This window comes from Cyprinus carpio, chromosome A24 (genome assembly GCF_018340385.1).
Source record: "Cyprinus carpio isolate SPL01 chromosome A24, ASM1834038v1, whole genome shotgun sequence".
Taxonomy (NCBI): domain Eukaryota; kingdom Metazoa; phylum Chordata; class Actinopteri; order Cypriniformes; family Cyprinidae; genus Cyprinus; species Cyprinus carpio.
The window spans coordinates 6,287,105-6,304,612 of NC_056595.1; the positions used below are offsets into that span (position 1 = coordinate 6,287,105).

Below are 17,508 nucleotides of genomic sequence, written 5' to 3' on the forward strand. Positions count from 1 at the left end.
ATCTATCAATCCAAAGAATCGAGCTGTAAGATAGAAATATCTTTAATTTGATGTAAATGCCCTTTTATTTGATTTTAGCTAACCTAACACTGATACTTTATCACTGATATGTTATCATACGCATGCAAAAATAAATACAACTTAAAAAAAAGCTGTTTATCCTTGGCTTTAATGCTCGTGCTGAATTTCATATAGGCGACGTATTAAAACGGTGCCCTTTTGATCTTCTGTAGACTACTGACAAAGTTTTGTTATTATTATTATTATTACAGAACCAAGTGTCCGGATTAAGAGTAACTCAAATAATTGTTAAATAAAATTAAGCTTCAGAATTATAGAAATATTCAACACTTATTTTAAGTTTTTAAATATAGGCTGTTAGGCCTACTAATAATTTCACCCAGTAATATATGAAATATTCAACACTTATATAAAAATAATGTCCATATATATATATTAGATATTATATTATTTACATGATATTTAGATTTTATTTATTTACAAAGTTTTTTTTTTATTATTATTATTAACCTACCTCATGTTTTCAAGACTGTGCAAACTCTTGTCCCCCCACCCCCCAAAGAAACAATGTTGAAGTGTGAATTACATTACTTTTACCTTATTATAATGCTTGTCTTGAGTTATTTTAAAACATTCTTATATATGTAATCGAAAAGTCTTGTAACAGAAATTAAAAACTTTTATTGTAAAAAAGCAACTACATATTTTCCAGGTTATGGAACCTTTTGAGTCACAAATACCAAGAAATGTAAATGACTTGAAACTACATAAAAACCCAAGTTAGATGAAGAATTCCCTGAAATGTTCTCCCAACTAGTCAAAAATAGCTGTCTGAACAAAGAAATTTAATTTAAACTGAACAATTTTTTGCTGAAATGTTAAGGGTTTGTGAGTTTCCAGCATGTATTGCAGCATGAATAAATCATGTGGTTACTGTTATAAGATTGTTCATGTTTTTTTTATTTTTATTTAATTAATTTTTTTACTATTGGCTTTCATTTAAATCTTTGTTGTTGTTTTGTCATTATTGTTAGTTACTGGCTGTGTTTTGCTGTAAAGTGCTAGACTTTTCACATTTGTTGATCGTTACCATTCTTGAAATCTGTGTCAAGTGTTGAGGTCCATCTTATACAGTATATACCAGATATCTTTGCTTTGTAAGGTGATTGTGCCTTCAGACACAAAGATAGCATAGATCTCTTTACATATTAAGTGTCGATTTTGTATTACATTATAATATATTACATTATATTGTAATTTGTAACAAAGTAAAGTGTTACATAGGTAAATTTTTAAGACGGTGGTTAAGATAATTTAAAAATCTAAATGCAGCATGTTGAATTTTTCAGTTTGGTAGTGTTGAATGTATATTGGTTTAGTCATTCTTACCATGGGTGTAGGTTTCTTTGTAAATTGCAATCTCCTGTTAAAAAACACGTAGTAAATGACTCATTCCATGGACTAACATTTGTCCCAGCTTTGTGAATGGTGACAAACATGGGAACTTGCCGAGCCTTTCAATTCAAAACAAAATGACATACAGCATTGGTTGCAGTGCACAGAATCGGCAATCCATCTCAAAACAACAACACACAACCTCAAGACCTAAAACCACATATGAGCCAACAGTCATTAAGTTACTATACACAGTTTTTAAAAATCACAACTGAATAAGAGACACAAGAACCTAAATATAACCTTCCATTTATTTAGCACCTATAGAAAGAGAAAGGGCGCCCCCAACTCATCATCTGGATAAGCAATAAACAGTATATTCCAATACCAGTTCAGAAGCTTTACACATCTATCTAATTAACATTTTATATTTACTTATGTGACCTGTGCTGGCACAATGAGTCACAATGAGCAAATTTTCAAAAATTAGTTATTTATATGTTCGATATGCATACCTCCCTACTATATAATAGGCGTCCCCTGAGTCCAGGTTCATGTCACAGACCCACAACCCAGGCCCTCTTCAGTGTCCACAGCCCAGGCCCCCCTCATCACCACGGTCACAGCCCAAGCATCATTCAGTGGCATGGTCACAGCCCAGGCACTCCTCAGAGTGCAGGCAAAGCACTGGCACCCTTTTGCTGCTAAACTCTGCAGGACAGTGGTCCTTCAGGACTGAGTTTGGACACCCCTGAGGTAGGTGTTTGTGAAGGTACTGGTCTCAGTCATTCAAATGAAGCAAAATCATAATTAATATTTAATATAAGTTCCCTTGCCCAGGGTCACTCAGCACTGCATCATAGCTGACATTAGGAACTCCCTCCAGGTGAGATGATTGTCTGAAGCTGGCAGTCATGTTCAGAGCTGCATACAATGGCAGTACTAGGTGAGCCTGGCTGATCTCTTCTCAGAGATATGAATGAGGAAGTCAGGGGGTTTGGGACAGCATTTGATTTGGCACTTTGTGCCACCAAACATACAGCTCATGAGACTGGCTGCTCCATGGCAGGTTGGTTGAGATGGAGAGACAAATGTAGCGAAACCTCACAGATACTGATGATTCTCAGCTGGGGCTTTTCAGTGATGCTGTGAATGCTGTGGTTGATAGGTTCTGCAGTGCAAGGCAGCAGTCAATATCAGCTGGTACCAGATTGAGTCAAAATGCCCTATTGATTCCCGGCATGCACCACAAATAACAAGATAAATATTTCCACCCGTTTCATCAAATAGCCCATGGCTACCTGTGGCAATGAACTCTGGTTCCCACAGCATCATCTGCTGTAATGACTGAACCTCTGAAAAATAGCGTCTCGGTTACATATGTAACCCTGGTTCCCTGAGTAGGAAATGAGATATACTGTACTCCTTCAGTACTGCTATGATTCCTCATAGCAAATGAGAATAATAAAAACTAAACTGGAAACAGTTGTATGGTATTCTATTTTATAAAAAAAAAAAAACATCTGCACTTTGAGGTTTGTGTTGAGTTCTGTGTGGATTAATTACATTTTGGATGTAAATTGCATCTTCATGTAAATTAAATTTCATATTTGTAATAGTTCTCAATAGCTAGTGTCTGATCACTATATTGTCTGATTTCCAGCTATAGTCAAAGGCTGCTTTCTAGTGGTCAATAAAACAACACAACCTGTATGTGGTAGTGGTCTACTCTCTCAGGTTAGATTGTGCCTAGCAGAATGTCCAAAAACAAGGACTACATTTCAGTATAACTATGTCAAAAGTAAAATTACAAAATAAAACTATTATGATAAAAATAATTGAATAAAAGAATAATACTTAAAGTTAAAATGATCATAGTAATAATAAAAATCTCACAACTATATATTCTTTCCAATGTCAAATCACATCTGTAATAGAATCAGACCTATATAAGAGTGTATGTAGGCACGGGTGCATTGTCAGGCATGTTGAATATAACGTTGTGTGTCTTGCCTACAGTCTTGCATGGTGGTGGGAGTGTCATGGTCTGGGGCTGCATGAGTGCTGCCGGCACTGGGGAGATACAGTTCATTGAGGGAACCATGAATGCCAACATGTACTGTGACATACTGAAGCAGAGCATGATCCCCTCCCTTTGGAGACTGGGCCGCAGGGCAGTAACATAATAACGACCCTAAACACACCTCCAAGATGACCCGGGTAAAAGTGATGGACTGGCAAAGCATGTCTCCAGACCTAAACCCTATTGAGCATGTGTAGGGCATCCTTAAGCGGAAGGTGGAGGAGCGCAAGTTCTCTAACATCCACCAGCTCTGTGATGTCATCATGGAAGAGTGGAAGAGGTTAATAAAGAAATGAAGAAATGCTATATATATATATATATATATATATATATATATATATATATATATATATTTATATATATATGGTTTCTATGATTTTCCACAGTTTTACATAATTTTTATGATAATTAAGCACATTTACACAATTCAGTTCTCTTTAAAGTGTATTATTATAGTGTATCTTTTTGGTCTTTATAGTGAATATAATGGCTACTACGGCTAAGGCAATGACAACAGAGGAGCATCTATAGCTGTCCACAGTTTAGTTCTGTCATAAGGAAAGTGTCAGTGATACACTGACCTGGATCAAACAGACACTGTATCATTCTTCACATTTGCTTGAAGGGAAAAATGACCAGGATGTAGCACAGTATGCCCATTGGTGCATGTGTGGGCCTTTGGCATCCACTTCTTGTCCTGACCCACTTGATGTGTTGGTTTTTAAGACACCAGTCGCACACCCTGCAGCAGAAACATGCAGCATGAGCAGTGTTTTAGAGGATGAAGTGGCAGTCCAGAGCTGGCATGTGATACCCAGTACAATGACTGTAAATGACAGGGAGGCAGGAAGCCAATCTCACTAGTGAGACAAACCAGGAAACACCACATTTTGGCACGGCATACCATAGTGTAGAGGTGGTTTGTTCAAAGGTAGCGCTGTTTGTTTTTTAATGACTTACTTGACTTAATTGTGCAGCCCTATTGTGTGGTAATTTAATTGCTGTCCAAATCCACATCTCTGACTTTACAAGAAGAAATCGATTCAAAATTCACTGTTTAAATCCTTTTTGACCACAGCTGAACGCTGTACAGTAACCGTTGTGCTTTGCTGTAATTTGCATGCATATTTTTTTACTGAAATGCTGGAAAGTATTTACAAGAACAATATTTCATCACTGCTCCACCACAGCAAGAGCGCCCTCTGGCACTTCGGATGGTGATTTACTGATGATCACAGAACTGTGCTTTACTGAAAGATATCCATGACAATCGCAGCTTCTGCCTAATCGGAATTTATCGCCTTTGAGATTTAATTTTGATTAATCGTGCTGCCCTACCACACAATCTTGGTGTTTGTCAGTAGGTAATTGCACGGGTGGTGGTAGAAAAACACTGACATTCTGGATTCAGACGGCTATAAAATCACAGACTAACACCTGTAAATGTTGAAAATAGCTTATAAAATCACAGACAAACACCTGTAAATGTTGAAAATATGTTACTTTTTAATAAGTAAGTGTCTGATGCCTAGCGCTTTAAAATCTGTTGAGATTTTAAAAGTTGAGTATAGTGTATTCCTGCCTTAACATGTAAAGTTGGCTGACTCATTTCTGTCATATCCTATATGTAACTGATTGTAGCAAATGAAACTTGGGAGCTAGTTCTGAAAAACACTCCTGGCTGAAACATGTTCCCATATCAATCTGATAGATTACCATTCTCTATGTAGTGAATATAGCGGTCATGACTGGTCATCTGGTCAAATAAGTTTGTAATATTGTTGTAATGACTGGGCATTTGGAATTGTTATAGTGGTCATGACTGGTCATCTGGTCGGTGAACTTTGGCTCAAAATAATGCCACTGCACCTGCCACACATTCAGCTCATATGAAACCGCCGCAGCTGCTGCACTCGGCCCACATTCCAGTCATGTCGGTTCTGATGCTTCAAGCTCCATTAGGTTCAAAGCATGGCGCCCCCTCCGGTACCTTCAGCCATCTGCAAGAGGACCACAGCTGTCTGCTCTGAAAGGACAGCAGGTGGACACACTCTCACACAGTCAGCCTGTTTATGTATCGGATGTCATCCCATCAAAAATGACTGCAATAGGAGGCCTTACTGGCAATCATCAATTGCTAAAAAAAAATAAAAAAAAATAAATAAAAAAAAAACGGGAAAAGACACAAACTGGAGGGAAAGATAGACAGGAAGCCAAGAAAAAAAGTGTGTGTGACAAAGATAGAGTCCCACAGAAAGATAAACAGCTACACCTAAAGGTTTTGCACTGCTAATTTGTCACTCCACTTGAACGCCAAACAGTGGGAAGAGCATTGTTCATACATACATGTACTGCCATGTTTTGGAGCATATATTGTATAATTCAGGATGACAGGGACAACATAATTACTTAAAAGGGGTCATATTATGCGATTTTAAGTTTTCTTTTCTCTTTGGAGTTACAAGCTGTTTGTGAATAGATACTGTAAGATCCCTAAAGTTGCGAAGACTGAAGTCTCAGACCCAAAGAGATTCTTAATAAAAGTTTAGACTTGTCCACACCCTCCTAAAAAGCCTTGAGTAAACACGCCCCCACATGTCTATGTCACGATGTGGGAAGATTTGCATAACGCCGCCCAAATGGTCACGCAAAGAAAGGTGTAACTTTGATTCTCGCTGTAGTGTTTTTTGTTTCTGTGGGAGAGGGTGTTTGTTTGGTTGTGAATTGTTGTTGTTTTTTTGGAGTTAAGCTAGAGGATGTTTGCACAACGAGATGCAAAACAGTCGGTTAAGTTGTTTTTTCTTGTCGCGCCACTGTTCCAGAACAGTTCAAAACCCAAATATTCAGATGTGTCAAGGGGGCAGCACACGGTTTATCAAGGACTGTTGGGATCCTGATAAATTCCAGGGAGAATATCATGTTAATTACCGCTGACATGAGTTTCCTGATCCTGGGAGAGAAGATTACAGCCGTCCTCCACCCTGCTTCAATGACTACCGTCCTGTTGCACTTACTCCCATCCTCATGAAGTGGTTTTGAACGGCTGCCGACATGTCATGCACCATATCAGCACAGAACGGGGGCACGTCCACATGCAGTCTTGCCCTCCCCCCCGTCCCCTGGTAGGACCCCTTCCAGTTTGCATATCGGGTCCAACCTCTCGACCGATGACGCCATCGCAACTGTTGCCCTCCACTCAGCACTCACACATATAGCACAAAAAGGACTCATACGTCAGAATGGACCCCTGTTGCATATCGGACTTCAGTTCAGCATTCAACACAAAAATCATACTTATGCTGTTCATAACAGCTCATTTACAAACTGGTCCAGCTGGGACTTAACGCTTCGCTGTGCAACTGGCTGTTGGACTTTCTGACTGGAAGACCTCAGGCAGTACGGGTCGGTAGCAACATATCCAGCACCATCACACTGAACACCGGGGGCCCCCAAGGATGTGTGCTGAGCCCCCTCTTCTTCACTCTGCTGACCCACGATTGCACACCGTCACACAACTCCAACCTCTTTATTAAGTTTGCGGATGACACGACTTTGGTGGGTCTCATTAGCAACAGAAATGAGACAAACTACAGGAGCGAGTTGACCCGCCTGGCCGGGTGGTGCAGTGACAACAATCTCTCTCTGAACGTGGAGAAGACAAAGGAGATTGTTGTTCACTTCAGGAGAGTTCACACTCAGCATGCTCCTCTGACCATCAACGGTGCGACTGTGGAGAGAGTGAGCAGCACCAAGTTCCTGGGTGTGCACATCACAGAGGATCTCTCCTGGACCGACAACACCGCAGCACTGGCCAAGAAAGCACAGCAACGTCTCTACTTCCTCCGCAAACTGAAAAGAGCTAGAGCACCGGTCCCCATCATGTGCACCTTTTACAGAGGCACCATCAAGAGCATCCTGACTAGCTGCATCACCGTGTTGTTTTTGCACCTGCAAGGCGTCCTGCCGGAAGACTCTTCAACGCATAGTGAGAGCTGCTGAGAAATCATTGGTGTCTCTCCCCTCCCTCCAGGACATTTACGGAACCCATCTCACTTGCAAAGCCCTCTGCATTGCAGGTGATCCCACACACCCATCACACAGCTTCTTCAGTCTGCTGCCATCAGGGAGGAGACTGAGGAGTCTCCAGGCCAGGACCAGCAGACTGGCCTGTCAGGAAGCTGAACTCGCTCTTGAACTTGCCCTTCCTTCCCTCTTCTGCCCCAGGCTTCACTAAACTATGAACCCCCCCCACATCCCACATCCCCAGGTCCTTCCATTCCCCCCCTCCCACTAACATACGATGATATGCACCAGTCACTTTGTGCAGCATTTTTACATGCCCTTATTTGTATAGTTGAATTTTAGATTTTATTTAGATTTTATCTATCTGTATTTTTAGGCTCTACTGTTAGTGTTATCTGTATGCACCATGGGTCTGAGAGTAAAGCAATTTCAATTCTCTGTATCTACGTACTGTACATGTGGAATAATTGACAATAATGCAAACTTGACTAAAATCTCTTGCGGCACCTTTAACTGTTAAACAACTTGGTAGACAGGCATTTTTAAACATTTCAAAATCATAGCATGAAAAAAAAAAAAAAATTTTAAACATAAAACCCACAAGCACCGTTCTGGAACTCTGGCTCTTGAGGGCCACTGTCCAGCAGTATTCAGCTCCAACCCTGATCCAACTTACCAGCCTGTCAGTTTCTAGTATTTGATTCAGGTTGAAGCCAGACATAAATGAACGCGGTGGTATTATGTGAGAATATAACCTTGGTAGAGATTCAGTGGAAATACAGACACAATGTTCAAACAACTTAAACATACGCACACAATCTGTGCTTTATGAGTAGACTGGATGGTCTATTTTACACAGTGACTGTATGCAACAATATATGCAACTTAAAAAAGCACAGTTCTAAAAGATGTGTATTTACTACACAAATCACTTAACATTCTGTAACTCATTTAATAAAATTTGTGAGCTTAAAGAATTACATCATCATATGCATAACACCACCATGCTTCAGTGTCACTCACTATTTTATTTCCTTCAAGTGCCTCTCTTTTACACTCAACAATGGTATCAGAGCGACCTCTGGTGTCCTGTCATGGTGAATGCTCTTGTTTGTTTAGCAGTGCTAAGCAGCAGGTCTCCAGAAGCTCTCATCTGCTCCATTCTTTATGCGAGGGCTTCATCAGCATAAAAGAACTGTTCAGGTGTGATTTCAAATGGTAGGCCAACCTACCATTTGACTAGTTTGTCAAGGTGTTAGGGTTTTATTAATAGTTTTCAATAGCAGTTTTTATATGAAAATCATTGTTTACATCAGTACAAGAACGTAAATTTACATTTGGCAAACTGTTAAAAGCAACAAGATGATCTCACACATATGTACTCAGAAATCAAAAACCCACTTAAGCAAGACTCAGATGTTACAGTATGTCTTTTCTGGGATACTGAATTACAACCTGAACTGCTCTGCTCTGGAGAGAGGACACACTGCTGGTCATAGTGGATGAATGTTTCCTCACAAGTCCTGATCAGACCCAAACAGATTTGTTAGCAATCTGGTGCAATTCTGCGATGAGGGCAGTGTTGGAGACGTTGTCAGGGAAGGTTCAAATAGCCTACTGTCCTCCTGGGCATATGGAGGCTCGTTCATCAAAAAACTCTCCCGGGCCCTGTAAACCTTATTGACGCACTTGGGCAGAAAGTCCTACTCATGCTCTTCTTTTTGATAAAGGCTGATCACAACCTAGTCACAATGGGGAACACACCCTGTTGGGAAGAGATTGAAATCAAAGTCAATCTGATGTCAAATTAAAAGTTTCACTTTAAAGTACATTTGAAATAAATGCTTTAAAGAAGTACACTTATTTTGATTTGTTAAATAATATTCTTTTTAAGAGTATTCTAAAGTATACTTTTTTACAAGGAATCTTCTACAGCCAAGGCAAATCTATGAACAATCCATATAACTGTTGATGTAAAAATGCTATTTGTTGTGTACCTCTCTTCGCTTTCTTCTTGTGGCATCTCTTTTTTCTGATTCTGCTGGACTCTTCAGATGAAGATTCATCAGTGATGCTATCATCACTGACATATGAGCTGGACGAGCACTTATGCCGCCTCCTCCGTGACCTGGACTCAGACAACACTGATGTGCTAGCTGCAGCAACCGAGAAAAGTAGTAAAAAAGAGCAAATGAGCAAAGCACCAGTGTAACAGGAAATAGAACACAAACTGCAAAATTAATACATTCATTTATTTCAGCTCACAATTCATAAACATGAATTGAAAATTAGCAGAACTACTCAAAAACATATGCATTTTCATAACATTATCAATATACTGTCAATATATCATAAACCTTGTCTTTTGTAAGTGCATTCACGGCTCACTGCTAATAAAGTGTGCATAGTTTAAGTGTTTTATAAGGTGCCCAAGAGGTGACATGGTCGGTTCACTTAGTTTTGTCGTGCCCATGACATAATAATTTGTGGGAACTTGATAATATGTTGTGGCCACGAGATATTAATTTGTGGGAACGTCATAACTCATGGGAATGTGATATTATGTCATGGCCACGAGATGATATTAATTTGTGGCCACGACATCATAACTCGTGGGAACGTGACATATGTCATGGGGAGATACAATTTGTGGGTGTCATAGACTTGTGGGAATGTCATATTATGTCATTTTGTCGTGGTAACAACATCCTTATGTTGTGGCCTTGAGATGCTATGTTGAGGGAACAACATCCATTTCTCGTGGTCACGACTTCTTATGTTGAGGGAATGACATTTTTCTTGTGGCCACAAGTTTAATGCGTAAAACAAACCTGCGTGACCATAGCTACCTGGGATTTTCAGAGATGGATACATTAATATTTTATTTTGAATTAAGAAATTATTATATTATTAAATTATTATATTAACCATAGGCCTTGGCTACCGGACTATTACATGCTATGTTCAGTATTCAGATTTAGTTTGTAGTTTATAATTATTAAATATGGTGCATAATATAAAATAGGCCTACAAGAAAACATTTTTAGCCATCCAACAGTCTTGTAAGTCCATTAACTGATCATCTTTTTCCCATAATATTTGTATAAGTAATAAGTATTATACTCTAGATTTAATTTAATACTGTCACATGGAATTGATGTTGATGGTGTTGAAATTATGCAGCCAAGCGATGATATCTCAGATCATTATTTAGTTTTGTGCAAACTTCATATAGCTAAAACTGTAAATTCTACTTATTGTATGGTAGAACCATCACTTCTACCACAAAAGACTGCTTTGTAAGTAATCTTCCTGATGTATCCCAATTCCTTAGCATATCCAAAACCTCAGAACAACTTGACGATGTAACAGAAACTATGGACTCTCTCTTTTCTAGCATTTTAAATACAGTTGCTCCTTTACGCTTAAGGAAGGTTAAGGAAAACAGTCTGACACCGTGGTATAATGAGCACACTCGCACCCTAAAGAGAGCAGCCCGGAAAATGGAGCGTAGCTGGAGGAAAACAGAACTGGAGGTATTTCGTATTGCTTGGAGGGAAAGTAACCTATCTTACAGAAAAGCATTAAAAACTGCTAAATCTGATTACTTTTAGTCTCTTTTAGAAGAAAACAAACATAACCCCAGGTATTTATTCAATACAGTGGCTAAATTTACGAAAAATAAAGCATCAACAAGTGTTGACATTTCTCAACATCACAGCAGTAATGACTTTATGAATTACTTTAGTTCTAAAGTCGATACTATTAGAGATAAAATTGTAACCATGCAGCCATCAGCTACAGTATCACATCAGACAGTGCACTATAGATCCCCTGAGGAACAGTTCTACTCATTTTCTACTATAGGAGAGGAAGAATTGTATAAACTTGTTAAATCATCTAAACCAACCCTATTCCATCTAAGCTCCAAAAAGAGGTGCTTCCAGAAGTCATAGATCCTCATAGATCCTCTTCTGACTATTATTAATTCCTCATTGTTATTAGGGTATGTCCCCAAAACCTTCAAACTGGCTGTTATTAAGCCTCTTATCAAAAAACCACAACTTGACCCCAAAGAACTAGTTAATTATAGACCGATCTCGAATCTACCTTTTCTTTCCAAGATACTAGAAAAGGTAGTATCCTCACAATTATATTCCTTCTTAGAGAAAAATGGCATCTGTGAGGATTTCCAGTCAGGATTTAGACCGTATCATAGTACTGGAGCTGCTCTCCTTAGAGTTACAAATGACCTGCTCTTATCATCTGATCGTGGTTGTATTTCTCTATTAGTGCTATTGGATCTTAGTGCTGCGTTCGACACTACTGACCACACTATTCTTTTGCTTAGACTAGAACACTTTGTTGGCATTAATGGAAGTGCATTAGCATGGTTTAAATCATACTTATATGACCGCCATCAATTCGTAGCAGTGAATAAAGAGGTATCATATCGTTCACAAGTGCAGTATGGAGTACCACAAGGCTCAGTACTAGGGACGTTACTCTTCACGCTTTACATGTTAACCTTGGGAAATATCATCAGGAAACATGGTGTTAGCTTTCACTGTTATGCTGATGATACTCAGTTCTATATTTCTTCGCGGCCCGGCGAAACATACCAATTTGAAAAACTAATGGAATGATTAGGAGGTATAATATAGTTGGATGGCGAGTAATTTCTTACTGCTAAATTCTGAAAAAACAGAGGTGTTAATTATAGGGCCTAAAAGCTCTGCATGTAATAACCTAGTTCTGAAAAAACAGAGGTGTTTATTTTTGGACCAAAAAACCTCCACTAATCTAAAACCTAGGTGTGTTATTTGATAGCAACCTTTACTTAGAAAGCCACGTTTCTAGCATTTGTAAAACTGCATTTTTCCATCTCAAAAATATATCTAAATTACGGCCTATGCTCTCAATGTCAAATGCAGTAAACAAATGTTAATCCATGCGTTTTATGACCTCAAGGTTAGACTATTGTAATGCTCTATTCGGGTGGTTGTTCCGCACGCTTAGTAAAAAAACTCCAGTTAGTCCAAAATGCAGCAGCTAGAGTTCTTACTAGAACCAGGAAGTATGATCATATTAGCCCGGTCCTGTCAACACTGCACTGGCTCCCTATCAAACAGTTCGTATAGATTTTTCAAAATCTTGCTTACTGTATTATAAAGCCCTGAATCGGTCGATTAGCACCTCATTAGTATTGAACGAGCTCTTGTTACATTATAGTCCTCCACGTCCGCTCCGTTCTCAAAACTCTGGCAATTTGATAATACCTAGAATATCAAAGTCAACTGCGGGCGGCAGATCCTTCTTCTATTTGGCGCCCAAACTCTGGAATAACCTACCTAACATTGTTCGAGAGGCAGACACACTCTTGCAGTTTAAATCTAGATTAAAGACCTATCTCTTTAACCTGGCTTACACATAACATACTAATACACTTCTAATATCCAAATCCGTTAAAGGATTTTTAGGCTGCATTAATTAGGTAAACCGGAACCGGGAACACTTCCCATAATACCCAATGTACTTGCTACATCGTTAGAAGAATGGCATCTACGCTCATATTAGTCTGTTTCAGGTCACCGTAGCCACCAGATCCAGTCTGTATCCAAGTCAGAGGGTCACTGAAGTCACCCGGATCCAATATGTATCCAGCCCAGATGGTGGATCAGCACCTAGAAAGGACCTCTACATCCCTGAAAGACAGCGGAGACCAGGACTAGAGCCCCAGAGACAGATCCCCTGTAAAGACCTTGTCTCAGAAGATCACTGGGACAAGACCACAGGAAACAGATGATTCTTCTGCACAATCTGACTTTGCTGCAGCCTGGAATTGAACTGCTGGTTTCGTCTGGTCAGAGGAGAACTGGCCCCCCAACTGAGCCTGGTTTCTCCCAAGGTTTTTTTCTCCATTCTGTCACTGATGGAGATTTGCTTCCTTGCCGCCGTCGCCTCTGGCTTGCTTAGTTGGGGACACTTCATTTACAGCGATATCGTTGACTTGATTGCAAATTATTGCACAGATACTATTTAAACTGAACTGAGCTGCATGATGACTTCACTGAATTCAATGATGAACTGCCTTTAACTGTCATTTTGGATTATTGACACACTGTTTTCCTAATTAATGTTGTTCAGTTGCTTTGACGCAATATTTTTTGTTTAAAGCGCTATATAAATAAAGATGACTTGACTATATTATTATTATTATTAGCCTATTATTATTGGTTATATTTTTTATACTCGTTTATATAAATTTTTCCCTTCATTTTGATCTCTTTACATAACGTTCTGAATACTTTTGTAAATAATAGCTGACTGCTGTTATTAATTATGCTGACTGGAATCTTTGCTGGAATGCAGTTTAAATTTAACATACATTTAATTTTATTTCAGCTAATTAATAGTCTGTAATTATAAATACTATAGTGTTTTGTTGAGGAATTAATCATTCACATAGTTTCATTTGTAGATGAAATATCAAAATGCTTATTTATCATCACACATGGTTAAAAATACAATTATAAAGTCAAATCTTTATTGGCATAATTATCAGGCGTTTGCAGTATTTGCAAAATACATGGTAGGCTGGCAAATACTAGCGTAATTATACAAATGGTTAACTAGGTCAGGGTTTCCCAAAGTGGGGTCCGCAAACCCCTGGTGGTTCGTAAGGGAATTACAAGGCGTTTGTTTGTGAAAGCGAAACTTTGTTCGGCCTTCCAAAAGAGGACAATATCCGCTTCGTCATGCCTGGGGCTGATCCGTGCTGGTCGCTGAGGATATACATCAACTTTGCACGCTCCTTTATGAGAATCCGCCTCAAGCCGCCAGTCTCCACTCACTCAAGCCAGCCGCGGCTCACTCTAGGCCTCCAGCTCCGGCCAGACAGGTAATCAGAATACTTCGTTTTTGAGGGGCATAATCATTTCCGTCACATTATAATGGGTTTTATGGCATTCGACCAATCACAGCACACAGAATATTATGTTAAGGGGCATAACATTTCCGTCACACGCTTGAGGCATTCGACCAATCACAGCACACCTTGCTTTTCAGAGTGTTGAGATTTGTTTATTTCAGAAGGCGGGGTATAGAGGAGAAACTATAATGTACAGTATGTGGAAAATAATGTGTTTTTTAAAGCATCATATGACCCCTTTAAAGTTAAACATACAAATGGGCCATTAAATAATTTAAATATTTACTTAAAATCTCAGGGGGTACTTCAAGTACATAATTTATGTCAAAGGGGTTCGGCTGACAAAAAAGTTTGAAAACCCCTGAAGTAGGTAAAGCGATACACAAATTGAAAGGGGAAATAAACATATGTAACAATAAATATAAAAATATAGCTCTAATTAGTTAATGTAATAATAATAATAATAATAATAATAATAATAATAATATACAAATATTAAATTCAGTGTTTAATGTTAGTAAAAATGTTTTATCCATCTCTGATAATCCCGGGTTGCTATGGTCACGCAGATTTGTTTACGCATTAAACTCGTGGTCACAAGAAAAATATGTCGTTCCCTCAACATAAGAAATCGTGGCCACGAGAAATGGATGTTGTTCCCTCAACATAGCATCTCAAGGCCACAACATAAGGATGTTGTTACCACGACAAAATGATCTTGTGGCCACGATATAATATGACATTCCCACAAGTTACTATGACATTCCCACAAATTTGTATCTCATGGCCACGACATATTGTCACGTTCCCACGAGTTATGATGTCGTGGCCAAGACAAAACTAAGTGAACCGAACATATCACCTCCTGGGGACCATAGTTTTACAAAACATAAATAGAATGTTTCACTAACTATATTGTGGCCTGGTTGTAGTTTGGTTCTATAAACAAATTAATTTTCACTATACTACTGCAACACTTCTCTTAAATGTAAAGATTATACATGAAACCCTAAATTAAATACTCCACAAGCACTGCAATTTGATCTGGTTTTGTTTTTATAATGAAAACATTGTGTAGGACCTCAGTGAACAAGACACACAAATAAACTGCACAGTCGGCTACTTCTGCCAAAGGAATCAAAAGAGCCTCTTTCCTCCCATCTGCGATCTGAACACCATTAATTATTAGCTAAAGGGGTCAGCATTTAGGAGAAGTGATAACGTGATTCCACAACAGAGGACGTCTGTTCCAAATACCCCCGCTCATCAGAAAAACCAATCATGAGCTAATCATGTGACTTCGATATCCTGAGTTGGCTTCCTGTCAGCCGTATTGTTTTCTAATTAAAAGAGTTGACGACATTAACTCTTTTCACAAAATACAAGGATCCTGTGTATCAAGAAGCATCTCATGATCACAATGTATGGAAACCCCTGCAACCCCACAGGAATCATAAATAATTAATGGACCTCAACACAAAGGATCCATACAGCGTGTCCCATGACTCTGCTTCCTGCTTGCTTGTGACTCTTTCTACGAACTGAACTTTTCAATAAACAATCTCAAAAGGACAACTATCGAGAAATCTGAAGGTTTAACTATATTAACAATATATGTTTTATGTCTTATACATGTTTGATGTGTTCAAGGTAGTGTGTTCAAGTAATGTGTTCAAGCAGATAGTGCTATTAAATGTGTGTAAGATATGGAAAGTTTAGTGTTGAACGAATGGCTGCGATCTTTGCAAGACTGTGAAATGAATGAAAAGATGGTATTTTGAATGGTGTGTGTTGTACAACACGTTATAGAAGTTATTACACAAAAGCCTGCAAAGATATTGCCCCATCTGATAAGTTGAAGTGTCATGTTAAGGAATGCATGCTCCGCCTTGCAACAGCATCCCATTGGAAGATCGCGTCATGGAATGGACCAAATCCGCTTGGATAAAACCCCAATGTCTGAACTAATTCAGTGTGCTGCGCTTCCTTCTTCACCGTGGCTTGAACTATCTACTTCAAAACGCTGCTAACGTTCTTGTCATCCAGAACTCAAAACACTCCATTGAAACTTTGTGACTGCCAAGAATCTTCGAAGTCCTGCAAACAGCGAAACTCTTCCAAAGAAATTCCGAAGCTCTACGTAACCAGGCAACCAACCAATCATCAGCAGGGTTTTCCCAAAAGACGTCATCCAAACGACAGATCTGCAACCAATCCGAGGCGCAGGGATTCCCTGAGACGAGGTTACAAGTGAATCTCCAACTCCGCTTTTCAGCGCAAATGCAAGTAAAACAAACAAACTTAATTTCTTGCTGAAATAAGTGCAAACTGATCTTAAGCAGTAAAGATAAGACACATCTCTACTTCTGTGATTTTCTTGGTGCTATCTAACGAATAACTTACTCCTGGGACTTCATTCAAATTCCGTTATCATCCTCTTCAGTAACTGTGTGTGTGCGGGTATGTATGTATGGATGTATGTATGTGTGTGTTCATTAGGTTTTAGATCCATGTAATAGAGTAGCTCAATAAATCCTTGTTTCATTTATAAAAGAAGTATTGTCTTGTGTGATGTATTTAAAGATTAAACTTTGCCCAGATCCTGTGCTACCTAGCTCGTGGCTTATAAATTATCATTCTGTTTGTATTCTCATTGTCCATGAAGTAATATAAACAGAATTGTAAGGATATGCTGAATTTTACGTTCGCTGGACGAACCGTTGATGAAGTATAAACTAATTAAATTTGGAATCAGTTCAATTAAAGCAATTCAAATCTTTAGATTCGATTCTTCTTTAAAAGAAAAGGCTTAATCCCTATAATTGTATCAACATTTTGAATACTAAAAAACCCTGCATATCACGAAATGTGAAAACATTTTGTCCTGACACACAATATAATTAAAAAAATAATGCAAAAGGTAATTCAAAAATTCAATATAATACAGTTTGCAAGGAGTACCTTCAGGCACTGAAACCAAGCGAGCGCCAGTGAGGTTCACGATCTGTGAGCGGAGGAACTTGCGATTGTTGTGTTTGTATTTGTTGTTTCTGTG

General features: G+C 38.8%; 1 protein-coding gene and 1 long non-coding RNA gene across 2 annotated transcripts in view; both read right to left on the reverse strand.

The window, feature by feature from the left end:
- Nucleotides 1-17,508, reverse strand: part of LOC109063613 (zinc finger MYM-type protein 2-like) — a 44,207-nt gene that overhangs the window by 12,835 nt on the left and 13,864 nt on the right. The gene's annotated exons all lie outside the window — the stretch shown is intronic.
- On the reverse strand, nt 8,766-17,480 carry LOC109058753. The gene is made up of 3 exons (XR_006153438.1): nt 17,415-17,480; nt 9,520-9,678; nt 8,766-9,287 (listed from the first exon to the last, which is right to left on the reverse strand). It is a non-coding gene; the product is annotated as an uncharacterized LOC109058753 (long non-coding RNA).